The following is a 14,640-nucleotide window of genomic DNA, read 5'->3' on the forward strand; positions in this document are numbered from 1 at the left end:
CGTGGTCATCTTAATCCTTCCTTTGGAGGACCTTTGACAGAATAGAATGATCAAGTCTTTAAAGAATGTCTTTTAGGGGCACCTGGGTGGCTCAGTGGCTTGGGTGTCCGGCTCTTGATTTGGGCTGGGTCGTGATCTCTGGGTGGTGGGATCCACCCGGCTTGGGGTTCCACAGACTGAGCGCAGAGTCTGCTTGGGATTCTCTCTCTCCCTCTCCCTCTGCCCCTCCTCCCGCTTGCACGCTCGCTCACTCTCTCTCTAAATATATAAATAAATAAAATCTTAAAAGAAAAAAAGAAGAAGAATGTCTTTTGCAGAGGCATGTCATCTGGCAAAGATCCTCTTTCCACCACAGACCTCACAGGAACACCCACTCAGCTCTTGGACAATGGGTCATGGGGCTTCTTGCAATCCCAGACAGAGTCAAGCAAAAACCGCCCTTAGAACTGGCGCTGTGCTTTTTAAATACAAGCTTAAAGGTTTTCTTCTTTCAAGGATTCCCCCTGGCTCTGGCTGAAGTCTCTATTCTGTAATAGAGAATCTATTCTACTCAGAATCTAGATCGACATTTTCCAGCCTTGATTTTAAAATAGGGGATTCCACACCAATACTGAGTAATAGGAACTGGGTCCGCCCTCCTGCCCGCTGCAAGAAAACACAAACAAAACCAGACAAAATACTGGAAATGCAGATTTTCAAGATACTGGGCATCAGGCCAAAGAGGATGGTAATGCCCAAAGGATGGGAAGCAAATAGGTAAGCCCTGCACCTGCTCCCATTGACTGCCTGAGAGAGTTTCCAAGCAAGGCACAGGGAGGGGAAACTGAAGGGGAGCCCAGGGGACCTCAAGTTGAGGACACTGAGCTGAGTCCCAGGAGGCCAAAGTAGCTAGAGGCCGCAGGACAGAGGACCAGGGAGGAGAGAGCTGCTGAAAGTCAATGAGGATCATCTGTCTAGGGGCCCCTCCAGCATGCAGCACAGTACTGATCAGTGCTTCCGTATGTGACAAACTAGCCAAGGTCAGGGGTAAGTAATTGGAAAGGATTAGAAGGAACAGTGCCTGGAACTCACACAGGGCTGGCAATGGTGCTTGTTCCCAAAAGATAGACTAGAAGAAAGAAAAAAAAAAAAAACCCTCGTAATTCATGGGGGAGGGGTGGAGTATTCCCTCAGGATCGGGGAACTCATTAGCCCTGGACTGAGCACTGCTCTGGGCCACTTCACAAATCCTGAGAGCAAGACCGGAAATGATCAAACTGTTTCCAAGTAGGTGCATCTCTGAACAAAGCTCAGAATTTATAGGAACACGAAAACATCCAGCAGCCAACAAGGTAGAATTCAGAATGTTTGGCATTCCACCAAAATCTCGAGGTATGCAAAGAGGCTGGGAAATGTCCCTAAATGAGGAGACCAGTCAATCACTTGAAAATGACCCCAAGATGGCACAGATGTTAGAATCACCAGAGAAGGACTTAAAAACATTTTCTAAAGCGGTAGTCCCTAAGTTCAAGATGTTAAGTAGGCAAATGGAAAATAGGTAAATGACCCAATCTAACTTTAAGAGATGCCAACTACAATGTCTGAAAGGAAATTACTGTAAGGGATTGACAGCAGTTAGAAAATGCAGAAGAAAAACACTTGATAGGACCTGTATGGGGTCTGCAGATCCCTTTGGGGGGCACTGCCCCCTTCATGCCAAGGAATCTTCCAATCCCTGAGCATGGGATGTCCTTCCATTTCGTTAATCTAGTGCAGCACTATTCTGGAGTTTTCAGTGGACAAATTTTTTGCTTCCTTGAATAGATTTATTCACAGATATTGTTTGGGATGCCATTGTAAATAAAACTGTTGTCTTAATTTCCTTTTCAGATTGTTCACTGCTAGTGTATAGAAACAACTGGTTTTTGTCTATCTCATACCCCGCAACTTTACAGAATTAGTTTATTGACTCGATTAGTTTTTGTGTGTGGATTATTGGGGATTTTTCTGCATATAGGAGCATGTCATCCCCAAAGAGAGATAGTTTCATTTCTTCTCTTCCACACTATTTTTGCTGACCTTCAGTTTTGAGAGACATTTGGGCCAGGTGTAAAAGCCTATATAGCCCGCCACAGCCCACCCCTAGACTCTGCAGGTCAGAGATGAGCAACAACGACAGGAAGTTCCCTATTTTGGGTCACCTCTGCCGGGAGTCTTGGATCAGCATGTGCAGCCTAAGCTAGGGGAATAGATCTGGGGAACCCTTGCTCTTTGCAAGCCCAGCTCCAATTGGAAGGACCACAGGGACCTCTGGACGCCCCTACAGGGATGGCTCATGGCCTGGGAGCTGCCAGGATGCCAGAGGTCAGAAAAAGACAAATCCCAAAACACCCAGCCCAAAGACCCTGTGTAGACATAGGATAGGTTAACGGAGCCACAGGCACTCTTCTCCGGTGGAATCACAAGCCTCAGGCAGGTACAGGGCAGGGGGGAGGTGGGAGCTGGGGGACGGCTGCTGACTCCAGGCCTTGGGGGTCTCCAGAGTTGGAGTCTGGAGGCCTCTGAAGGGGACTCTTCCAGGGCACGAGCCACCTCGCCCTCCTGCTCACCATCCTGCTCCGGGGTCAAAAAGGGGAAGCTGTGGAGTCCAAAAGGTAGAACCACAGGCTCTTAACACAGGGACCCCTTTCTCTGTTATGATTCAGATTAGGACCCAAGCTGCAAGGTTCCAACAGCACACCATTCAGGCCATGAGCACTGCACTCCTGACCAACCTGTGGTGCTCTGGGCAAGGGGGGGGAGGGGGTTCTCAGCATTTGAGGTTAGTAGCCCTCCCTCCCTCTCTCCCTCTCTGTCCCCTCCCCTCTTCACTCCAGATTGCCTACCCTCACCTTTCTCCTGCTCAGCGCTCCCCATGCCCCCCTCTCCCTGCACAAACATGCCCAGACTGAGGGCAGCCCACTGCCCTGGATGGGGTGGGGAGATCACTTCTCTCCAGGAGGCACCCTCTGGACGTCTCTAGAACTTTTACCTGGTTCTAAACAGGTGCCATAATAAAGGTTTTTAACAGCCGCTTTGAACAACTTTTCACATCCCCCAGTTCTGGGGTTCCTCTAGGACCGAAGACACAAGGCCACAGTCGAGTTCTCGGTCCCCCCCAACCCCAGACTCCCAGCAGAGCGCATCCTTCACAAAGTGGTTGGGTACCTACTCGGTGCCAGGCCCTGCTGTGGCCGTATTGTGAGCAAACCCCATTTCCCTGCCTCATGGAGCCTCCACTAAAGGCTCGAGGGTGGCGCGGTGGGGACACAGGTGGTCAGTGTCCTTCCCACTGCCCACACCACCTTGCTTGGGGGGATTTGCTGTGAACCAAAGAGGGGAAGCCCAACAAGAATGGGAACTATCACTTCAGCCTGAGAGGTTGTGGTCTTCCCCTGGAGCTCAGTGGCTTTCTGGGCGGCACAGAGCAGGTGGGAGGGCCTTAGGCCCACTTTTCCTGCATCATGTGACCCAACTCACCCCTGCTGGGTGTGGAGAGCCCAGCCCCGTACCTCCCAAATCACCTTGAGGCAGTCAGTCCGTCCTAGCAGATTTGCAGCTTAGCAGATCACTTCTCCAGCAACCAGGGCTCCCGGTGTCTATTCTTGGAAGAATCACCAGCCAGCAGCCCTGCCCCACCCTGGCTATGCAGCCCAGTATCCACCAGCTCTGCTTTCGGGGGGAGCAGGTGCATATTAGCAAGCTAGGGCTTGTCGTTAGGCAGCCTCCTTGTCCTCTGAGAGCCATGACCAGCTTCTGAAGACCCTTGGCTGTGTTCAAGATCCCTGGTGTGGACTTGGATAAAACTTCTGCACATGAAAAACTCCATTTTGAGAAAAGCTCCGTTTTCCTTTTCGAAACACATAGCTAAGGAGCTCGAACTGGGTAGAAAGACCTCTAAACTGGGCCAGAAGTGGCCACCGTTTTACAAGCAGCCGCTCTTTAAAATTCAACAGGATGACCGGCATCTGGACCATAAAGCTGTCGGTATGAACAGGAATGTAGCCTCAGGAAAACATTCGGGGTGTGGGCATCCAGCACCCTGAGCCCATTCGGGGGCTCGGGGTCAAACCAGAGCTCCACAGATTTGGAGCTCAGCTTGCAGCCCAAGGCCAACGGACCAGGTGCTCACCGTACATCTGTTGGGTGCCCCAAGTCCGGGTAACTAAGGACAAGTGGCTGCTGAGGAACAGTCACAGCAGTGGGTTATTAAAGAAACACCTGAGAGCTGTGAGCAGTGGAAAGGCCGTGTGGGGTGGTTGGGGGTACCCTCTAAAAAGAGATACCTGGGAAGTTGTGATTGCTGGAGAAACCCCAGCCCCGAGAGGCAACCGGTCCCCCAAAGAGGACTGACAGTCCTTAGTGTAAAATGAGGCCTCAGAAAGCTACTCAGAGTGTGGGCTCCCTCCACCCTGGAGGCTCTGCAGGTGGTTGGGTTAGGCCGTATGTCCACAGGCCTGGAGTGTCCCTGGCAGCCCCAGGCCTGCTCACAGCAGGCCAGAACATCCGGGACCTAGAACAGGGCAATGCCCGGCGAGACTGGTCACCAGGAGGAAATTGTTGGAGGGCCTTACCCTGCATAATCGGACCTCTTCCTCCTTCGGGAACAGCTGGAGAACTTGCATTGTCCTCCTGGGTTGGGGCCTGACCACTGATTGGGTGGCCTGCAAAAAGGTACACCCAGGGGCCTTGAGCCCTGGAGAAGCTTGGCACCCCGCCCCCCACCGCCAGACAGTCTGTCTAAATGGGGAATGACTGTCACCGGTTTAAAGCTGTCACCTCAGCAAGATTTTCGGTGGGTGGGCTTCCTGTACCCTGGGGGCTATGCAGGTGGTTGAGGATGGCCTGAGCTCCACAGACTGCGCTCACCAAGGCCAGCTCATGGGGTCTGCGTGAGCACATGGCCAGAGAAGCCAGGGGAGCCAGGCACCTAAATCAGGAAAGCTATAGGGATAGGCCAAGTCACAGGAGCGGGCACCTGGGGATGCACATCTGCCTAGTTTCAGTCCAAACCTACACAAAGGCACATATCCTGCTGGAAGGGAGACGTGGAGAAATGTGGATTGACAAGGGTCAGACGGTGAGTCCACAGGCTGCACAGGTCAGGACATCGGCCCCCTGGACCAGGGCATCTGTAGGGAGAGGCCAGCTCATAGGAGCGGGTTTTTGAGGGTACCCGGCATCTGCTTCATTGGCAGAGCCCGGTGGGAGCTGGCTGGCAGGGATGACCCTCCTGCAGAAGACCTCTGGGGGCCCTGATGGCTGGAGTAGCTGGAGACCCCATCAGACAAGCAGTCCAAATGGAGACCACACTCAAGCTGTCACCTCTGATAGACTCTTGGGGTTGGGATCCCTGGCCAGGAGGCTATCCTGGTGGTTCGGGACCGGCCTGAGCTCCCCAGGCCAGGAGGGCGCCAGATTCCCCCAGATGGGCTGAGCAGGAGCCTACTGAGCACGCACGAGCCTTGTAGGTCAGGAAGCTAGTGAACAGGGCAAGTGTGCGGAAGGCCGTGTCTCTGGAGCAGGCCTGTGATGGTCCAAAGCTTCCGCTTATTTCCAAGCCTTATCCTACACAAATGAGTCTATTTCTTCCCCGAAGGTAAAGCTGGTCTGCTTTGCCTGTGGGCCCGTGTGGCTGCCAGGATATCCTTCCCTAGGAGATACCTGGGGGAGCCTTGACTTCTAAGCTTGGGACCCGATTAGGCCAGCAGGCAGTTCCACGAGGGCCCGTCTGTCACCGTTTCAAGCTGCCACCTGAGAAAAGTGGAGGGAGGGCTTCTTCCACCCTGTTGGGGGTGATGTGGGACTGATCCGAATCTCCACTGGCCTGGAGGTGCTTAGCTGGCTGACAGGGTGTGCAAATGCACATCCTCGAGCTGCCCAAGTCAGGGGAGCCAGGGACCTGGGATGGGGCAAATGTTGGGTGTGGCAGCATCTCAGAGACTGGCCATTGGGGGTATGTGAAATCTACCCACTTCCAAGCCTGAACGTACACAAATAGGCCTATTTCCCTTTACGCCTGAACTAGAGGAAGCTGAACTGCTGGGTCATCCTCCTATAAGAGACACCCGGGTGCCTTGAGTTCTGGAGAGGGCAAGGACTTAATCAGGCCGTCAGCCCAAACAGGGCTGATTGTCACCAGTTTATTGCTTCTCAGGAATATCTGTGGGGTTTTAATTAAATTGTAGGCTTCATGGGATATAGCCCCATCCTAAAGTTAGTGCAGGAAAACCTAAAAAAAAAAACTGGATTGATAAGAAATATTTGTGGGGTTTTGATCCCAGTAGGCTGATGGTTAGGCAGGTGGTTCAGGACCAGCTCGCCCCCCACCCCACGAGCGCGGAGGGCCCCAGCTGCCACTGGCGGGCTGATAGGGCATGTACTGCACATGGGCGAGCTAGGAGGTTCATATAGCCATTGATTTGGAACAGGGCAAGTGGCTTGAGAAGCTGGGTCTCTGGAGCAGGTTATCGGGGTTACAGTGCACCTGCCTATTCCAAGCCCTGTCCTACACAATTGTGCATATTCTCTCTGAAGGCACAGATGGAGGAGTCTGGACTGCCAGATTGTGGCTTGTTGGGCTGTAGGAATCTCCTTCACGAAGAGACACCTGGGAGCCTTGAAGACTGGTAAGCCTGGGACCCATCAGGCAGCCATTCCAAGTGGGGACTGAGCCTAGCCAGTTGAAAGGTGCGTCTCAGAAAGATTTTGGGGTGGTGAGCTCCTTCCAGCCTGGAAGGTATGCATGTGGTTCAGGACCAACCCAAGCTCTACAGGACTAGCCTCTAGTCCAGGCTACGGTCTGCAGGCTGACGGGAGCTTTGTGAGCATACTCCAGCCACGCAGGTGAGCATAGCCAGGTGTCTGGTCCAGGGCAGGTGTCTGGAGAGGCCAGTTCACAGGAGTGGGCTAGCAGGGTACACAGCATCTATTTCCAAGTGCTAATCCACACAAATGCGCACTTCCCCCTAAAGGCAGAGCTGAGGAATCTGGAAGCCTTGCAACGGCTGATTCCAGCATGCTGACCCGGGTGTCCTCAGTAAGAGACACCTGGGAGTCTTGATTGCTGCAGAAGCCCTGAACTTCAGAGAAGGGTAAGTACACATCTCTCTCACCCATTTCAGTGGCTGCCTCAAAAGGACTCTCAGGGGTGGGCGCCTTCCATGCTTGAGACAATGCAAGGAGTTGGGGAGTTGATGGTGTATATTGTGCATGTGTGAGCCTCCCGGGTCAGGGGAGCCAGGGACTTGGAACAGGCAAGGTCAGGTGAGATCAGTAGCAGACTCTTGGGGAGTGGAGGGGTACCTCCATCTGTCTGGATCCAAGTCCTAACCTACTCAAATGCATATATTCCGCCTGAAGTCTGCTTGGTTTGGGGAGCAAATAATGCTCAGACTGATTTTGCCTTTGCCAACAATGTCTTTAACACTAGTTCACTCTGCAAGTATCTCCAGCCGATAGCATACAGGGTCATGCTTTTTTTTTTTTTTTTAAAGATTTTATTTATTTATTTGAGAGAGAGAGAATGAGAGACAGAGAGCACGAGAGGGAAGAGGGTCAGAAGGAGAAGCAGACCCCCTGCCGAGCAGGGAGCCCGATGTGGGACTCGATCCCGGGACTCCAGGATCATGACCTGAGCTGAAGGCAGTCGCTTAACTAACTGAGCCACTCAGGCGCCCCAGGGTCATGCTTTTTAATTTACCATTAAAGAAGTAATATATTCCAAACTACTGCTAGATTAATCACACTATTCCAGGCAAAGGGAGATGAAAGCAATAAAGTTCAAATGTAGTTGGTTTATAGGAATCGGCACTTGGAGAGACACCTTTGCCCACCGAGACCTGGCCAGCAGCTGCCAGAACCAAATTAAAAGTTGGGTGCTGCTAGAGCATGTTTCTAGGGAAGGAGGGTGCTGGTGTTGATGGGCCTGAGGGGTCTTTGCATGGCTTTCACCCCTGCCCATAAAAGGGCCTCCTTTTCCTCGACAAGAGCTCATTGTTCCAAGGTCTTTGGAGAGAGATTTTAAGTCAGCAGACTATAGCTTTGCTAGGCCGAATACTCTCGGATAGTCCTCACTAGCTGTCGGGGTTTATAGTCTAAGTGCCCTCTTCCCATAGTTGCTTCTCCTGTGTCTTCATTGACACGCCCGCCCCCCTCAAGGCCCCCCCACCCCACAGCAGTGAGCTACTGGGTTCCTACAGGTGAGAGCAGCTGGGATGATGCCATCCCCTCACAACTTTCTGCATTCTTAGATCAAAACAACTTTTCTACTAAAAACAATTTGGGGGGGGCGGGACGGAATTCGCCAGAAACAAGTGGATCTGAAGTCCTATCAAATCAACACACAACGATCCACCCTGTGATTTCAAATCACTCACACTGATTCACACTAGGGCCTAATGCCTTGTACAAATCCAAGTCCACAGAAACATCAATCCACCCTGAGAGTGCACATCATTTACGGCCTTAATCACAATCACATTTTGTGAGTATTTTTCCTTTGATGCACATTCTTTGACATCATACTTTAATGACCAGCATCAGCAACTCTATAATATGATCAACAGAAGCATACCAAAGAAATCTTGAATGTGGCACCATATCTAATTGTCAAATGATCAAAAGTTAAATTTCTTTTTTTTTTTTTTAAGATTTTATTTATTTATTTGACAGAGAGAGACACAGCGAGAGAGGGAACACAAGCAGGGGGAGTGGGAGAGGGAGAAGCAGGCTTCCCGCGGAGCAGGGAGCCCGATGCAGGGCTCGATCCCGGGACCCTGGGATCATGACCTGAGCCGAAGGCAGACGCTTAACGACTGAGCCACCCAGGCGCCCCAAAAGTTAAATTTCTTAAACCAGCACTTTTAACTTCCTTGATAATCATGTTTTCAAGTAAATATTATTTTCTTAAGGTCCCCCTCCAGGGGATACAACCATGCACAGCACTATCAAGCATGTGTCCAGAGACTAGAACATCACAATTCAAGGCTGCTATTTATTTTGGGAATGCATATTTTTGCTCTCTTTCCAATTCCTGAAAAGTTCTTTTACTTTATTAGCCTCAATTTCCAAATGTTTCTATACTTGTCTTTACTTTTCTAACATATGACTTATATTTATTAGATTAATTTTTGGAGGTTCAATGTGAAATATTTCTCTGGTTATTTTAATAGTTCCTTTATTTTCTCTAGCCTCGTATAATATCATTTCCTTCTATTGTTACGTCATGCCCTGTTCTAGTTGTACCCGTCCCATCACGTCGTGTCCTTACATTCCCCTTAACGCCAACAAGTTAGGGAGAGGCTGGGCTTACACCATACTGTCCTGGCCCAATTTCCTATATTCTACATAACTGGCTAAGGAGGTGTCAAGGCCCTATTCGTAGGTATTCATACCATAAGGGCATTTTCGCTCCATTCCGCCAACACATCCTTAGGAACATGTTTTCCCTTCCGTCAAAAAGGGGCTTCTGTGGCCTATAAGCTCTACTCTGTCTTTTGATGTTGGGGAACCACAAAAGTGTGGTACTCGATGTCACGTTTCCTCCTTGAAATGCCAATAGTCCAATTTCACAGTTACCCAAGGAATCACAACCATCAGGGTGTCCACTTTGCTTCTGGCTGGGTTGTCTGGTATCCCAGGTGACCAGGCTTGCTCCGAGGTCATAAATGCTCTATAATTCTATGTATTCCACATTTCAACCAGTCTTAACTGCTACAATTGTCAGTCTGCAATTAGAGAAACATCATTCGTGGTGGTTTTTTGGTATCCTGTTATTTTTAGCAATTCCTCCAAGTGCTTAATGTGGAATTCCCATTGCTCTGTTAACTTCAATGTGAAATTCACTTATGGTTTGTAACATGCCGCTAATGTTATCCATCTGTGTACCCAGTGATGACAAAGCTGTCATGGCATGTGTGTTAAATTGAGATCATCTGGTTTCAAAATATTTAAAGCTTAATGTGATTTGATCGATTTGGAATTGAGGGAAAAGTGGCGGCTCTTTTTTTTAAGATTTTATTTATTTGTCAGAGACCGAGCACAAGCAGGGAGAGAGGCAGGCAGAGGGAGAAGCAGGCTCCCTGCTGAGCAAGGAGCCCGATGCAGGACTCGATCCCAGGATCCTGGGACCATGACCTGAGCTGAAGGCAGACACTTAACGACTGAGCCACCCAGGCCTCCCTAAAAGTGGTGGCTCTTTTTCCTCCACTTAAACCTCCTACCAGTCCAACAAGGAACCGTAAGGGTTTCCTTCCTTTTAGTGACTCTGTTTTGGGCATACGTTGCAAATTGGACATAAATGAAGTTGGATAAAACTGAGCACATTTGGGGGATCTCTCTCTGTCTAGAAAGTCCTGCATATTAAATTTCAAGTCCGAGGTCACTATTGTAGCTCCCAATATGACTGTGAGAGGGTTTATTAACAAAGAATCCCATATTCTTGGGGCAGAAATCAGTGGTATGAGATTGAAGCCTGATATATACCACCAAGGATAATGGTGTTAGGTGCTAAGTTTCCCGTGTGTCCTCTGTACACATTACTAGGTGTCCCTGTTCTGTTAAAGTCTGGACACAGTGTCCATGGATCTATCGTTAATGATCTCATTCATGACATTGGTTTGCAAGCTTCTTGGGAGCTTCTCAGATGTAATGTGAAGGCGGCCCCTGTTCAAAGGGCAGGAAGAGACCAAAGAAAGAGGCAGGCTTTTCCAGATTGGTAGATGGCAGGTTTACTAAGCAAGGGCACTTACAGCAAAAGGAGTAGATCCCCCCCCCCACCTGTCACATCTTAAAGGTTTACATAGAGGTCTTAACTGGGTTTAGTCATGTTGACCATCCAGATGGTCTCAACACCACTTCACTGTCTCAAGGCCATGTCCTTAGAGCAGCCTCTGGGAGCAGGGAAGGCAAGCAAACCCCACATTTCAACACAAGGGGAGGGAGCGAGGAACCTCCAGTTGCCTGGGTCCAGGTCACAGAAAGTGGTGGTCATGTCCTCTTGGTGATCTCCCGCAACACTCCCCCTTTCATGACCAGCTCTTACAACCTCGCATGCATGCCCCCCCTCTTTTGCTGTGTGCCCTGGATGGTCAGCAAGGGGCTTCAGCAGCCTGGAGGTGGGGCCTGTGGTGTCTGGCTGGCTGCGTTGGAGGCAGATGCCATGGCAACAGTGCAAGAGAAAACATAGATTAAGACCAGGATTCCCAGAATCAGTGACAACTTTTTCCACCAGGAGTCCCATGATCCCAAGCACTGATTTGTTAAATCCAAGGCTGGTGGTCAGATCACTCAGGGCATTTACATGTATCCTCGTAGGACTTAATAAACATGATACATTAGCAGATTCATCACATGTGAACACACGGCACTTCTTGTGATGCAGTAATCATGTCCAAGGCTATTGAAATTTTGGAGGACAGTTCTTCTCGTTAGAGACATTTCAGTGTTCAGTAAGTAAGGATGGATTTTTTCTGCGATCCTTCGAGCCTTACTGAGTGAATTAAGTGAGGTCTGTAAATGTCATATGTTCTGCAATGTCTGCAAAGCTGCTGGAGCAAACAAAGATGGCGGCCAGATGATTGTACCAGTCAAAGACAGCATGCCCATCTTGCCTTAAGGAGAGGGAGGTTGTCAACTGTTGTTACCATGGGACAGGTCCTCCCCGTGCCCAGGGAAAACCCAGGATACAATAGCCCAACCACCCAGATAGAAGCCATGGCCAAAGATTTGTGCCACAAAACCACTGGGCCCCATATGGGGCTACCCAATACCTAGATGGTACGACCAGTCAGTGCCAAATTAGTTACCTCCCTTCACATGAGAGAACAGCTGAGGAGTCCAAGTGGTAGCCATCCCACGTTTCTGGTAAAATTGGGTTGATTTTGCTTAGAGTGACTTTTTTTTTTTTCTCCTGTTTCCAACATAGGGATGCCCAGGTGCTCAAATCTCCTTAGCCCAGGGTAAATCACATAAACCCATCCCAAATCTGAGCATAGCCACTCATGGCTCTGATGGTGGTCTTTCTAGCACCTTTCCAGTCAGCAGTTTGATGGGCTGCCTCTATCGTGTGTTTGACAAAAAAAGAATACCTATGCCTGGTGTTATCCGTAGTATGTGCACAAGCCAGGTTTCTGGATCAGAACTGGTGATATCAGATGAACCAAGGGTGGTAGTTCTAGCTTGTTCTTGCTCAGTGTAATGCTTTAGGGCCATCCAATCCCTTCCCTGGAGGGACAATACCCCCCATGGCAATCCTGGCAAGGGAGAGGGGCAGTTGCCCACATACCCAAGAGTTGGCTTGATTTCCTTGTCGGGCATATGAGTAGGTCCACTGTAGAAAGATATTTCCTTCAGGTGTTCATCTTGTGACTGGACACCACAGGAGAGCAGAGCCTAAGGTTAAAAGACATTTAGTAGGAACTTGTATGGGGAGGTATTCTCCTTCTACAAGAATGACACTTGTGGCCTGATCTGTAGATGGTAATGTGGCCACAGCCTTAGGAATTTGACCAGGTTGTGCATTCCAGCCATGTTGGCTAGAGGAGGCAGCACTGTGAGGAGAGGGACTGGGGGTGGGATACGCCAGATCGGGACACCCGTCTTCTCACTTCTTTCTATGGAGCGTGTTCCATTCCAGGTATAACGCATCTCAACAGGTCCTACTGCAGCAGGACAGCAGGATCCCAGTGGAGACGGAGTCATTTCCTGCCACCCAGGAGTGTGAAATAACTCACCCAATCTGTTGGGACTACCCATTGCAGATTCCAGTGCATAATTCCTTTGCCAAGTGTGATGGGGTTGCTGGTCTCAGCAGCATAGCACATTGATCGCCCACGAGAGCCAGGGCAATGGCTGTGTCCTATGATGTTCATACCTCTACGGTGTTGGATGCCTCAGCAAAGTCCCCAGTCTGGCATATGGGGCAACAGGCCCTACTGGTGGATCATTCAAATGAATTAAAGCCTGGACAGTACTTTAGTCCACCCAGCCAAGGTGGTTTTAGCAGTTAGTAATTTAATCTGCTGCTTTAATATTCCATTTTTCCTTTCTACCAACACTGCTGCTTGCAGGTTATAGGGGAGATGAAACTTCCATTCACTATCATGGCCTTTTGCCCAGTCTTGCATGTCATGACCTTTGAAATGTGACCCCCTCCAATCACTGCCTATACAGAGAAGGTATCCATATATGGTACTCAGGTTCTCTAACCCCTAGTGGTGGCAGCCTGGTTTCCAGGGTGACAGTGGGAAGCTTGGATTAGGCCAGCTGTGGTATCCACACAAACCAAGGCATATTTACAACCCTCACTCAGAGGGAGGGAGCCAATATAATCAATTTGCTAATCCCTCCCCCATTAGGAACACCAGTGGATGGTTCCAGACTCCTTTGGCAGTTGCCTTGGTGTTGTTTAAAACACACAGGACAGGGCACTATTGCATTAATCAAGTTGCTGTACTTTAAGGGCAATCTGACATCCTTGGCAATATGCCATCTCACCTGGGCACTGTGGTGTCCACTGTCTATGCACCCAGTCTCCTGTATCTACTGAGAGTCACTTGCAGGGGCTCATACCTGAGCTAGGGCATCTACTTTCTGGTGCCAGAAGCTGTCCGTGCCATAGGAGCTGGGATATGAAAAACGGTGGGGACTACCTCGTACTCTTGCAGTGGACCTAAATGTCTTTCCACATATCCTGACCCCACAAGGGCTCATTCATGATCATCCAACCCTCGACTTCCTGTTGTCCAAGCCATAGGGTTCATCCCTTTAGAACAGCCCAAATGTCAGTGCAAAGGGTTAATGTGCTCAGGAGTGATCACCAGCCAAGCAGCTCTGAATTCAGCCCTGGGTGAACTGGTTGCTGTGCTTTGTTCCTGTTTCCCTCCAGATGGTGTCAGTGTTGGACTGAATAGTGACCACAGTCCATGTGGTAGACTGCAAAGACTAGATCTATCTGTACACCAGTCACCAGCCAGAATTTCCGTGCTTCCACTCTGCAGGCTGCAGTGATGACAGATATAGGTGCAGGGACATTTGCAGGACCTACATACCCTACAGGGCCTGCTAGTACCTGCATTTCTAGAGACAGGGGATTCCTCTGCTGCAAATGGTCATGCCCTTTAGTCACAGTGGGGATTTTAGCCATAGCAGGGATAGGTCAATGGGAAATATTCTCACCCCACTCATTGACAGGCAGGGAAGTCCTTATCACTATGGACTGTTCTTTAGTGAAAGGCTCTACCTGGAGGAGTGCTATGTATACGGCTAGGAGTAGTTGCTCCATGGGGCGGGGTTGGGGGGGAATATCAGCTTTCTGCCCCCTTACAGAGCTGAGACCAAAATCCTAGGGATACTCTCTCATTCCCTTATTTCTGCCACATGGCCAGCCCATGTCACCTGGAGTCACAGACACATCTATTTCAGATGATAGCCCTGCTTAAGAGATGCCCAAAGCTATAACCTGCTTCACTAGTAGTTTTACTTCTCAAAGGTGGTTCACTGCTCTGATCCCCTGTCCCACACATGCCCTTTCTTTACTAGGTGGGATAAGGGACAGAGGCACTGTGCCAGGTGGGGAATAAAAGTCCTCTAAAGCTCCCAAATCCCTATGAAGTCTTGCAC

Source organism: Mirounga angustirostris, unplaced genomic scaffold, assembly GCF_029215605.1.
Source record: "Mirounga angustirostris isolate CCGP_5_RB_7025 unplaced genomic scaffold, mMirAng1.0.hap1 SCAF_15, whole genome shotgun sequence".
Classification (NCBI taxonomy): domain Eukaryota; kingdom Metazoa; phylum Chordata; class Mammalia; order Carnivora; family Phocidae; genus Mirounga; species Mirounga angustirostris.